Source organism: Rutidosis leptorrhynchoides, chromosome 8 (assembly GCF_046630445.1).
Source record: "Rutidosis leptorrhynchoides isolate AG116_Rl617_1_P2 chromosome 8, CSIRO_AGI_Rlap_v1, whole genome shotgun sequence".
Lineage (NCBI taxonomy): Eukaryota > Viridiplantae > Streptophyta > Magnoliopsida > Asterales > Asteraceae > Rutidosis > Rutidosis leptorrhynchoides.
Window position 1 is genome coordinate 28,586,149 of NC_092340.1, and position 14,456 is coordinate 28,600,604.

The 14,456-nt window shown below is 32.3% G+C and overlaps 1 non-coding gene across 1 annotated transcript; it reads right to left on the reverse strand.

Annotated features, from left to right (window-relative positions):
• Positions 1-4,947: 4,947 nt before the first annotated feature.
• On the reverse strand, positions 4,948-5,054 carry LOC139865403 (small nucleolar RNA R71). Its single transcript, XR_011764925.1, has one exon. It is a non-coding gene; the product is annotated as a small nucleolar RNA R71 (small nucleolar RNA).
• Between the last annotated feature and the right edge of the window lie 9,402 nt (positions 5,055-14,456).

Here is a 14,456-nt window from a genome sequence, read left to right on the forward strand (position 1 = left end):
CATCACATCAACCATTTCTTGTTCGACACAACCCATCACCATAAACCGCCATGGTTCTACCATTTTTTTTTCTTTTCTCTATATATATATACATACGTGCATATAGACTATCGACACCCTCATCCTGCACACGACACCGAACTCGAAGCAAATGAAGGAAACCCATTAATGTTTACTAATCATCGCACCATCCTTCACCATATTTTTTTTTAAAAACCCGTCACCACCAAGAACAACCGTCACCACCCTTCTTTTCCAATTGATCACAACCATCATCACTCGTACTCTCTTTCGTTTTCTATTATATGAAGTGAGCAAGGCAACCATCTACCACCAACATCATCCGATCACCACCACCTTACATCACCTTTTAATCATCACCCTCACCTTGTCAAGCCACCGTAAACACCATTTTTTTTATCTGTTGTTGTACGTCTTTCTATTGTAATCTGACTCGAAAAGCTCACTTGTAAATTCATTGATACTTCTGTTTGTAACTTAACCGAAACCACCACCATCTCTTAATTGTTTCGTCTGCTTATTTTGTTTCTTTTTTTTTCCTATGCCATTCGGAAATATTTAAACCCAAACCCACTTGTAAGCTTGCACTTTTTTTTGTTCATTTATTTAAAAAAAAAAAAAACCGATGGAAGAGGTAGATATTAAAGTGGAGAAGGAGCCGTGATTAAAGGAAATTGATTTTTTTTTTTTGAAACTAGTCCCACGAGCTTAGGCACTAGGAATGGACCGTAATATATATATATATATATATATATATATATATATATATATATATATATATATATATATATATATATATATATATATATATATATATATATATATATATATATTTTTGAATTACTAGTTGGCCGTAAGATTGGGTTTTAATAATTAGGATTGTGTTAATGGTGATAATAGATTACACTTGGATGTTGATAATGCTAAAAATGAACATATATTTCATAGCATTATCTCTCAAGAAAGACAAGCTTTTAGTTGCAACTGTTTTATTTACAAGTGATATTCATTTAAATAATAAAAGGTGAAGACAAAAGACAGATTCGATGAATTGAAGACACAAACGACCAAAAAGCTCAAAAGTACAAAGTACAATCAAAGTGGTTCAAATTATTGGTGAGAAACGTCTCGAAATTACAAGAGTACAAGACGCGAAACACAAAATACAAGATATTAAATTGTACGCAAGGACGTTCGAAAATCCGGAACCGGGACCAAAGTCAACTTTCAGTGCGCGACGCAACGGACCAAAAATTACAAGTCAACTATGCACAAGAATATAATATAATATATATATAATTATATAAATTATATATATATATATTATATATATATATTAAAAAAATACAGCAGCCCACGTTTAAATCAAGAGATGAGCTATATTCCATACCTCCGCACTCGCGGTACTTTTGTGAAGGAAACCTCAGCACTCGCGGAGGTCTACAGTGAAGTCAGGATCTATAAATTCAGCATTTTCGGACGTTTTATTTACACATATATTTATTTTATTTTCTTTTTCTTAAAAACCCCATGTACCAAGTATCACTCCAATTAGTAATCTCAATTTGTAATTTTAATTTTAAGTTAGTGATAATAATAAGGTTGGGTTAGTCTAATGTTTTAAGGTCTTGTAAGTCGGAACTCTGTCCGTGTAACGCTACGCTATTATTAACCACTGTAAGTTATGTTTATATTATTTTCATTAATGTCTCGTAGCTAAGTTATTATTATACTTATTTAAGCCGAAGTAATCATGATGTTGGGCTAAAAATATTAAAATTGGGTAATTGGGCTTTGTACCATAATTGGGGTTTGGACAAAAGAACGACACTTGTGGAAATTAGACTATGGGCTATTAATGGGCTTTATATTTGTTTAACTAAATGATAGTTTGTTAATTTTAATATAAAGATTTACAATTGGACATACCTATAAATAACCATATACACTCAATCGGACACGATTGGCGGGGTATTTATATGTACGAATAATCGTTCATTTAACCGGACACGGGAATGGATTAATAGTCACTAGAATTATTAAAACATGGGCCAAATTATATACAAGGACACTTGGTGTAATTGTTAACAAAGTATTAAAACCTTGAGTTACACGCAGTTGATATCCTGGTGTAATTATTAAACAAAGTATTAAAACCTTGTTACAGTTTAAGTCCCCAATTAGTTGGAATATTTGACTTCGGATATAAGGATAATTTGACGAGGACACTCGCACTTTATATTTATGACTGATGGACTGTTATGGACAAAAACCAGACGGACATATAAAATAATTCAGGACAAAGGACAATTAACCCATGGGAATAAACTAAAATCAACACGTCAAATATCATGATTATGGAAGTTTAAATAAGCATAATTTCTTTTATTTCATATTTAATTGCACTTTTAATTATCGCTCTTTTATTGTCATTTTATTTAATTGCACTTTTAATTATCGTTCTTTTTAATTATCGCAATTTTATTTTATCGCATTTTTATTTATCGCAATTTCATTATTGTTATTTACTTTACGCTTTAAATTAAGTTATATTTATTTTTAATATTTTACATTAGGTTTTACCTGCGACTAAAGTTTTAAAATCGACAAACCTGTCATTAAACGGTAAAAACCTCCTTTTATAATAATAATATTACTTATATATATTTTTGTATTTTTACAAATATAGTTTAAAAAAGAAAACTAATATAGCGTTAAGCTTGTTTAATTTTCCCTGTGGAACGAACTGGACTTACTAAAAACTACACTAATGTATGATTAGGTACACTGCCTATAAGTGTTGTAGCAAGGTTTAGGTATATCCATTCTATAAATAAATAAATATCTTGTGTAAAATTTTATCGTATTTAATAGTATTTCCTTGTAAAAATTAATACTATTTCATATACCCCTCGCAGAACATCAAGTATTTTTGGCACCGCTGCAGGGGACAGTAAAATGCCGGAAGCGCAACGCTATATATATATAAAAAAAAAGATTTTTATTAAGTTTTAAAGTGTTTTCTGTAAAAATATACGTTTTAAATATTAAAAATACAAGAAAAAGAAAAATATATATATTTTTATTTATAAGTTTAGTTAAATTAAAAAGGTTTGTTTTTATTCATTGTGAAAAAGTTAAAAAAAATAATAATAAGTTTTATTTATTTATTTTACTTAATTTAAAAACAGAAAACAAAAAAAAAAAAAAACTGAACCTGAATAAAAATCAACCTGCATCTAATCTGAAACCGGGGTATCCGCACTCGCGGTACTTTTTGCCAGTCCACATCCGCACTCGCGGAAGTTTCTGACAGGTCAAACCTCAGACTGTTATTAATACGGATTTAGGGTTAATTTTATTATTATTAATATTAATTAGGGTTTTAATTAAATTAATATTTAGTTTAAGTTTTTACTTTATTTATATTATTAAGTTATAATTAGTTTTATTAAATATATAAACTAATACTTTTATAAAATAAATAATATAAAAATAATATTTTTATAAAAATTGTACTTTTTACAACTTTAAGTATATTTTTATATTTTGTATCTTTTTAATTGTTTTAGCGTAATATTTGTATTTTTTTCGTTCATATTTAGTTTTAAGTCATAGTTTTTGCCATAAGTTATTTTTACTTCTACATTTTTAGGCTTTGCCGTAAAATCCCCTAAGTGCTTTTTCTTTAGACTAAGATTTAGGTGCTTTAGAATTTTGCGATGCCGTTTTTATATTTTAGTACCTTTTTAAGTTATTGCCGTTTTGGGATATAGTATTCTTTTAAACTTTAATATTTTTAGACGCAACTTTTAATTTTTTTTAGTTCCTTTTTAAGTTTCGACGCGCTACTTTCTTATTTTTATTTTTCGGCGCCTATTATTTTTTGATCTTTTATTTTTCGACGCGCTCTTTTTTTTCTTTCTTATTTCTCAACATTCTAGTTTTAGGACTTAGAATTTTCTATTTCTTCTCTAATATTTCTTTAAATTTCAACGAAAAATTATTTTAAGCGGTTAAATTGATAGACATCAAAATTTTTTGGTTCGTAGTAATAGTTGGATTTGTACGTGGACCGAGTTATTGGAGCCAAACAGTACTCAATTACATTGTGACCAAACGAATCCTGCCCCTCTGCTGCATCTTTTGGCTATTCGAAACGTGTGCAAAATCAGAAAAGTCTATTAATTTGATAACTTATATAATTTTTCTTATTTTTATAACTAATAGGATATTCTGTGAATGCACCGAGCAAAACGTTCACCACCTGTAACTCGATCAAGACATCTAGCAAATATTTTCGCCGTTGATTTTTCTTTAGAATCGTCATCCAGTCGACCAAGTACTCCAATTCAAATTTCCGATAATCCATTTTTTGAACCCGACATCACAATTGAGAATCCGGAGAATATTCAGGTACAATTCATAGATCCTGAACCACTAATCTTTCCTCCGGAACCACCAATCATTCAAACAGAGATTGTCAAGGAACCAACCATTAAATCAGAATCCTCTAGTGATTCAGATTCAACAAATTCAATCATGGAAAATCTGGAACCTCTAAGTATGGAAGACCGAATGAGAGCTAAATGCACTGGCCAAGGTCACGCAATTACTCAACCAGACATTAATGCGCCAGATTATGAAATCAAAGGACAAATTCTACACATGGTAACTAATCAATGCCAATTTAGTGGTGCACCGAAGGAAGATCCAAATGAACATCTTCGTACCTTTAATAGAATCTGCACTCTATTTAAAATAAGAGAAGTTGAAGATGAACAGATATATATCATGTTATTTCCCTGGACTTTAAAGGGAGAAGCCAAAGATTGGTTGGAATCGTTACCAGAAGGGGCGATTGATACATGGGACGTTTTAGTTGAAAAATTTCTTAAAAAATTCTTTCCGGCATCTAAAGCCGTAAGACTTCAAGGAGAAATTGTTACGTTCACACAAAAATCAAATGAAACTTTATATGAAGCATGGACAAGATTTGGAAAGTTATTAAGAGGATGTCCGCAACATGGTTTAGATACTTGTCAAATAGTACAAATATTCTACCAAGGATGTGACATCACTACAAGGAAAGACATCGATATAGCAGCCGGTGGTTCCATTATGAAGAAAACCACAACTGATGCTTACAAAATTATTGATAACACTGCTTCCCACTCACATGAGTGGCACCAAGAAAAAGATATCGTTAGATCATCTAAAGCAGCTAGAGCCGATTCTAGCCATGACTTAGATTTCATTTCCGCAAAGATAGATGCTGTCGAGAGACGAATGGAAAAGATGACTAAAGATATCCACTCAATACGAATTAGTTGTGAGCAGTGTGGAGGACCACATTTGACAAAAGATTGTCTCAGTATTGAACTAACAATGGAACAAAGAGAGAATGTTTCATACATAAACCAAAGGCCTGGAAATAATTATCAGAATAATTATCAACCGCCAAGACCGATCTACAATCAAAACCAGAATTATAACCGAAATGTTTCATACAACAACCAACAAGGTCCTAGTAATCAACAAGTATCCAATAATACTTACAATCAGCAAAGACCTAATTTTCAAAACAAACCACCACAAACCGATGATAAAAAGCCCAATTTAGAAGATATGATGACGAAGCTAGTTGAATCTCAAACTCAATTTTTCACATCTCAGAAACAAACCAATGAACAAAATGCTCAAGCATTTAGAAATCAACAAGCTTCTATTCAAAATCTGGAACAAGAAGTGAGCAACCTAGTAAGGTTGATAGGTGAAAGAAAACCGGGAAGTCTACCTAGTGATACAAATGCTAACCCCCGGAATGAAACAGCTAAAGCCATTACCACGAGAAGTGGTATTACACTTAAACCACCTGAAATACCTGTAATTTCTGATGAAGCTATTCCTACTCCACAAGAACCACAATCTGATCAAGATAAGGAAACAGAACCGGTAGTTGAAAAGGTTAATGAAGATAACAAAGTTAAGGCTAAACCTTATGTTAAACCATATCAACCACCACTTCCTTACCCGAGTAAAATGAGAAAAGAGAGACTTGAAGCCGAGCAATCCAAATTCTTGGATATGTTTAAACAGATAAATGTCAATCTTCCTTTCATTGATGTGATTTCAGGAATGCTTAGATATGCTAAATTTCTGAAAGATCTGATCACAAATAGAAAGAAAATGGAAGAACTCTCGGCTGTTACTATGAATGCAAATTGTTCTGCAGTACTGTTGAATAAGATACCAGAAAAATTATCAGATCCAGGAAGTTTCACAATTCCATGTTTTCTGGGTAGTCTTAGTTCAATAGAAGCATTGGCAGACTTAGGTGCTAGTATAAATTTAATTCCATATTCACTATACACTAAACTAGACCTTGGAGAATTGAAATGAACACGAATAAGTATACAACTAGCAGATCGATCAGTAAAATATCCTAGAGGAATAATGGAGAACATGCTAGTTAAATTTGGTACTTTAGTATTTTCAGTAGATTTTGTTATTCTGGACATGGAAGAAGATTCTCAAGTTCCTCTCATATTAGGAAGACCATTCTTAAACATGGCTAAAACAATGATAGACGTATTCGGTAAGAAACTGACCCTAAGTATAGAGGACGAGAGTGTTACCTTTTCAGTTGATAGAGCAATGCAACAACCGCAATCTACAGATGATACATGTTATTATAATCAAACTATAGAATCACATGCAGAATTGTTAGAAGAATTTCCAGAATTACAAGGAACAGGAGAATGTTCTGTAGGAGAAGGAACTGAACAAATTGATGAAACTGAAATGTTAGCCACACTTATGGCTAATGGATATGAACCAACAACAGAAGAAATTCAAATGCTAAAAGAAGAAGACAGATATCGATACAAATCATCGATAGAAGAACCACCGACATTAGAGTTAAAGCCACTTCCAAACCATTTGGAATATGCTTATTGACATGGTGAATCTGAATTACCTGTAATAATATCGTCTTCTCTTACTGAAAATGAAAAATCTCAACTCATTTCTGTGTTAAAAGCTCATAAACTAGCCATTGCATGGAAGATTCATAATATTAAAGGAATAAGTCCTTCGTATTGCACACATAAAATCCTTATGGAAGAAGGTCATAAAACGTATGTGCAACGTCAACGAATACTAAATCCTAATATGCAAGATGTTGTTAAAAAAGAAATTATTAAACTGCTAGATGCAGGTTTAATTTATCCAATCTCTGATAGTCCATGGGAAAGCCCAGTTCAATGCGTACGTAAGAAGGGTGGCATGACTGTCATCTCTAATGAGAAAAATGAGCTTATTCCTACTAGGACTGTAACAGGATGGCGTGTTTGTATTGATTATAGAAAATTGAATGACGCCACCTGAAAAGATCACTTTCCCTTACCTTTCATTGATCAAATGTTGGAAAGATTAGCCGGAAATAGTTACTATTGTTTTCTTGATGGTTTTTCCGTATATTTTCAAATTCCAATAGCACCCGAAGACCAAGAGAAAACTACATTCACGTTCCCTTATGGTACTTTTGCTTACAAACGCATGCCATTTGGACTTTGCAACTCCCCTGCAACCTTTCAAAGGTGCATGATGGCGATTTTTCACGACATGATAGAAGAATGCATGGAAGTTTTCATGGATGACTTTTCAGTCTTCGGTGATACATATGAATCATGTCTAGGTAATCTTGAACGAATGCTTATTAGATGCGAACAATCAAATCTAGTACTTAATTGGGAGAAATGCCATTTCATGGTTAAAGAAGGCATCGTTCTTGGACATAAAATTTCAAAGGAAGGAATTGAAGTGGATAGAGCTAAAGTAGATGTAATTGCTAAACTTCCACATCCCACCAATGTTAGAGGAGTTAGGAGTTTTCTAGGGCATGCCGATTTTTACCGACGTTTCATAAAAGATTTTTCTAAAATTGCCACTCCTATGAATAAACTCCTAGAAAAGGATGCTCCATTCATCTTTTCAGATGAATGCATCAAATCTTTTAATATACTTAAAGAAAAACTCACTAATGCGCCAATCATGATAACTCCAAATTGGAATCTACCGTTTGAACTTATGTGCGATGCAAGTGATTTTGCAATGGGAGCCGTTTTAGGACAAAGGATTGAAAAACGATTTCAACCTATATATTATGCTAGTAAGACATTACAAGGAGCACAAACAAATTACACAACTACTGAAAAAGAACTCCTTGCTATTGTCTTTGCTTTTGACAAATTTAGTTCATATCTCGTTCTAGCTAAAACGGTGGTCTATACAGACCATTCTGCTCTTAGATACCTATTTTCGAAACAAGATGCCAAACCACGATTAAATCGTTGGATCTTACTCTTACAAGAGTTTGATATTGAAATCCGAGATAAAAAGGGAGCAGAAAATCTCGCCGCTGATCATCTTTCTCGTCTTGAAAATCCCGAATTAGAAGTTCTAAATGAATCAGCCATACAAGACAACTTTCCTGATGAATATCTATTGAAGATAGATTATAATGAAATTCCATAGTTTGTAGACTATGCAAACTACTTAGTATGTAGATTCCTTGAAAAAGGATTATCGTACCAAAAACGAAAGAAATTCTTTAGTGATATAAAACACTATTTCTGGGAAGATCCACATTTGTTTAAAAGTTGTCCCGATGGAATAATACACCGATGTGTATTCGGAGATGAAGCTAGTAAAATCTTAAACCATTGTCACACAGGACCAACAGGAGGGCATTATGGGCCTCAACTAACAGCAAGAAAAGTTTACGATGCTGGATTCTATTGGCCTACAATTTACAAAGACGCACACCTTCTTTGCAAATCCTGTGATGCATGTCAAAGGGCCGGAAAAATAAGTCAACGTGATGAAATGCCACAAAATGTCATTCAAGTATGTGAAGTATTTGACATTTGGGGTATTGACTTTATGGGTCCATTTCCAAAATATCATAATAATCTATACATTCTCGTTGCCATTGATTATGTATCTAAATGGGCGGAAGCACAAGCTCTCCCAACTAACGATGCACGAGTTGTAGTCAACTTTTTAAAACGTCTTTTTGCAAGGTTTGGAACACCGAAAGCTTTAATAAGTGATCGGGGAACTCATTTTTGTAATAATCAACTTGAGAAAGTTCTTAAAAGATATGGAGTAACTCATAAAATATCCACCGCTTATCATCCACAAACAAGTGGACAAGTTGAAAACACCAACCGAGCTTTAAAACGTATTCTAGAGAAAACCGTAGGATCAAATCCGAAGGAATGGTCCATGAAATTGGAGGATGCACTCTGGGCTTTTAGAACAGCCTACAAAACTCCAATTGGAACCACAAAGCATTTTGGGCTTTGAAGACATGTAATCTTGATTTACATGAAGCCGAACGTCTACGATTAAGTCAACTAAATGAATTAGAAGAATTAAGACATGAAGCATATGAAAATTCGTTAATCTATAAGGAAAGAACGAAGAAATGGCATGATAAAAGAATCAGAAGTTTAAAAGAATTTAAAGAAGGAGACAGAGTTCTTCTTTTCAATTCACGATTCAAGCTATTTCCTGGAAAATTGAAATCAAGATGGTCTGGACCATTTATAGTCAAAAGAGTTTTCCCATACGGAACAATAGAATTAATAAATTCAAATGGGATTGAATTTAAAGTTAATGGTCACAGAGTTAAACATTACATACATGGTCCGATGGAAGTTGACAACGAAGTTAATCACAATTTCAACACCACATCTAACTAAGTGTGGGGAGGTTCGAATCTTTTTAGGGTAATATGTATTTCTGTTAGAGTTAGATTTTCTGTTTTCGTGTAGTTCTTGAAAATGGAACCCGAATGGTCTTTCCCTAGCAGACCCTAAAGAACTAGTCTTCTCCCCCCATTCTGAATTTTTATTTTTTTTAGGTTTTTACGAAATGAAGACTTCCTGTGAACTAAACCATGATCTAATGCTGCACGCTTTAATCACTAAACGTAATAATGACACCCTTCCAAGTGAATTGGTATCATTAATCAGAGGTAAATTGGACGGAGTAAGAAAAGAATCGAGAAAAGAAAATAATAAGTTACAATTTGGTAAAGAAAAATCAAAATCCGCAGCGAAAAGGAGAGCTCGACACCTTGAAAGATGTCACAAATGCGGAAAATGGTCACACGAAGGTAAATGTTCAAATAATCAAACCTATTCAAACACCGAATTTGTTACTTTATGCAGAGATGGACCGTTCATATGTTTAGAAGAAAAAACGTTGAATGCTCGAGGTTACGCCTATGTAGCTATGGAAAACCAATTAGTCCGACTATTTTATGAGTGGGCTAGAGCATATCACTAAGAAATCTATCTCACAGGCAAGTATGTACAGTTTTTATTTTTATTTTTAACCTTTTGATAATAAACGCTAATTTGTTCGCTATAAAGTATTAAATTGGTATTCGATAAAATTAGGTCTTGCGACCGAAATTATTGATATCATACAAAAATTTATTACATCACTGCGAAATTTACCGTTTATTCTCAAGGTATAAATATCTTTAATCAATCAACCCAAAATATTTCAAAAATTCGTCATGAGTTAAACTAGGTTATGAAACCGAAATTACTTTACCGAAAAGAGGGGCGCATATTTTTGATAATATTTGATTGATTAAAGTGGGATAAAAGCCAAAAAGATTTTTAATTTTATTTTTACTTTGTTTTTAAAATTAATATATAAATATTAAATTGATATTTTAAACTTTTTAAAATCAATATATTTAAGTTTGTAAATATTTGGAAAATTAATATTTTTAATATAAGTTTGTATGTATAAAACCAAAAATATAATATAAGTTTAGTGTGAATTTTTAAATTTTATTAATATGAATTTTTAAAGTTATGCATTTTTAAATTTAAGTTTGGTGTGAATTTAAAAACAAAAATGTACTTTATTTTGTTAAGTTAAAAATATAATTTTTAAAATTCGTCGTGAGTTGAAGACTAGGTCGTTGAACCGAAATTGCTCTACCCAAGGGAGGGACGAGAACTTTTATTATCATTATTTTTAATCTTATTGACTTAAAGTACGCCAAAAACATTAAAAAACCCAAAAATCTTTGCTTTTAAAACAACGTTTTAAAATGACGAATTTTAAAATTTTGTCGAGGGATGGACTAGGTCAACGTACCGAAACAACCTCATCCTAAATAAAAAAGGAAAACAAAATTTTAAATTACTCCATAAATTGTTTTATTATTAAAGGTTTTATAAATAAAAAAAAACAACCGTACTTGCGGTACTTTGTGGGTACCCACATTCGCACTCGCGGAGGGTGCAAAACCCAGACTAGATAACTGGTCGACCAAACCAGTTTCAACACACCACACCCAATTTTTTTTATTTTTCTGCGAAAAAACCCACAAAATCACTCCAAAATTCGCGATTTTTCACCGATAAACATCAAATTTTTTGCTAAAATCATGTTGAGAAGGATGCTACCAAGAAGTTACTCAAGAAAATCGGTAATTTCTACATCTAAACACCATTTAATTCGGGTTATTAGTGTTCTTGAACAAAAATATACCTAATTTGATTTTGATGATTTCTAGTGTAATTGTGTTTAAATTGATCGTATATTATGCTTGTATAACCTAGATTGATGGTATTTAACATGATTAGAAGCCTCAAACTTCAATTTTTGAGTAATCTAGGGTTTGTGTTCTTGAGCAAAATTGGGACTTTTTGATATAAACGGGTTATGGCCGAATTTTGTTATTAGTTTATATTAAATTGAGTAGTGTAACATGTTTAGGTTGCTAAATGATCAAAACTTTGATCCTAAACATGATTTTCAAAAATTAAAGTGGACTTTTTGAGTCAAAAATGCATGAACTCAATTTAATTGAAATAAATGCCAATTGGAACTTGTTTAATTGCTAGTAATGATTATTTTGACATGTTATTTGAGATAAAAGCTAAAGATCATTGTATACATTCTCATGTATGTTCATTTGTAAAAGTGTAGAATTGTTAATATTATGAAAATGTGTATAAAGTTTAATATAGATTAAACATGTCATTGTAATTGTTTTGATTTATGATTTTGCTAACACTAATGCATATTTGGATGCACAAAAATTGTGTTTGATATGTTTTGCAGACTGAAAGGGGTGAATCTTCATCCGCATCTCAGGCTCACAATGCTCCTCCTGAGAATGCAGCAGAACAGGAGATTAATGACCTATATAGACAAGAACTACCACATCAATACATTCCATATTCAAATATAGAATTGGCAGATTTACATCCTAATTTAAGGTTTGATCGACATTGGATAGATTATCCAAAATACCAGAGGAACTTGCACACCCTTCAGTCTAATGTTGTTGAAGTACCTAGAGTCATAGATTGAGAACCATTAGAAACAGTTGGATTAGCCGGTCCAATCAAAGAATTACTTACACAAAGGTATGGTAATTCTACTTTTACTGATTGGGAACGTTTATTTAATATACGTAGACATGTGTATAGAGAATGGTGTGTGGAGTTATTGTGTAGTATTGAAATAAATGATCGGGTATCTACCTTAACCGATCGTAGTTTTATTAGATTTTTATTAGGAGGAGTGATGCGTCATATGTCTCTACTAGACATGGCTCAGGCTTTGTGTATATATACGCCTGAGGAGTTGGCATCTACTGATTGTCAAGGGTTGATACTTAATGGTAGGAGAATTGATGAGAATTTTGATATGAATGGTGTATGGAGTAGAATGACTAGGCATACACGATTTCGTGGGGGGAATAACTCTTATACTGATATTGATAGATCTGAGCTAAGAGTAATCCATAGGTTCTTAGCAAATTCGATTACACAGCGAGGTAAGAACAAAGAGAAAGTAAATGAGAATGATTTATTTTATCTCATGTGTATTTGAGACCCACAAAGCACTGTGAGTATACCTTATTGTGTGGGTTATTATTTATCAGCTATAGTTAAGAGTATACGGCCTAATGGGATAATAGGAGGTGGTATCTTTGTTACCCTAATTGCTGAGTATCTCGGTGTCGATAGAAATCGGGGGGGATTAATAATTGCAGCACCGGAACCCCGTGATACAATTGGTTTAAAAGTATATCATGGTGCTAAGGTTTTAAAGAAAAAACATAACGCTGCAGCACCATATGAGGGCTCATACCCACAGGTCAAAAGAGATCAGCAGCAAGGTAACGCGGGAGGGGGGAATGAGATGACAGAAATGCAATTTTTTATGGCTCATCATGAGTATGAAATGGCTAGACAACGAGCATTTCAAGATTGGCAGTATCATCAAAACCAAATCATGAGTCATCGTGCACACATAAATGCAACTTACATTACGACTCCAATGCCTGTATTTCCTCCTTGGACTATACAGACCCGACCACCGTACCCTACATATGATCCAGCTCAAGCATTCTACAGTACATACGGCTATGAATGGGATCCATACTGGCACCAGCCTTATCAACCCTGATTTCTTTTATATTTATTTTTATTTATTTGATAACTTGTAATTTTATACTTTTAATATTTCTTTTGATATTTTAATAGTTTTTATTTTCTAACTTTTATTATTAGATTTTTAATAATTGTTGAATGTGGGGTGATATACCCAACTTCAAAAATATGTATATATATGTTTGTAGTTTTTCTCATGTACAAAACAGGGTAAAACAGCGCATTTTCAAAGACTGACATTAAGTTCAGCAAAAGCTAGTACTTTTGACGACAAAATGAAAAACAAATGTGATGTAACAACAAGACGGAATGAACAAATGATGTGCACCATTTATCATTCAGCAAACAAACGCTAATATGTTTGGAAACTTTGGTAAAATTTAATCATTTTTCTACGCTAATCACCATCAATAATTTAAATTGTTACTGATTTCTTGCAAATGAGGGCATTGCAAGATCTTAAGTGTGGGAAGGGGTTAAATTTTTTCGGATTTTTAAAATTTTTAACTTAAACACTTGGTTACCATTAAAAATACTAGTAACGCAGTAGTTGTATTAGAATCTAGTGCTCTCTGATAATAAAGAACATCCCTAGTCTTATATACTAACTACCCAATTCTAGTAAAATTTTTCAAAATTTTCAATTAAATGAACTCAAAATCATGTTTATACATATTTATGAACGATAAAACTATGTGTTAACAACGAAATTATTGTTACCTCAGAAAGGACATAAATTGAGAAACAAACCAAAATGTTAGAATTCATTTAAAATGGAATAGAGGACAATAAAAAGGCAAATAAAAGAAAATAAAAGCCAAGTGTGGAAAAAATTTACCAAGTTATTTAAAACATATATCACATATTTTTTTACAAATAACTGAAGATGCTTTTGCTTTGGACTAAACTAAAAAGTTTTACCCGATTTACTGT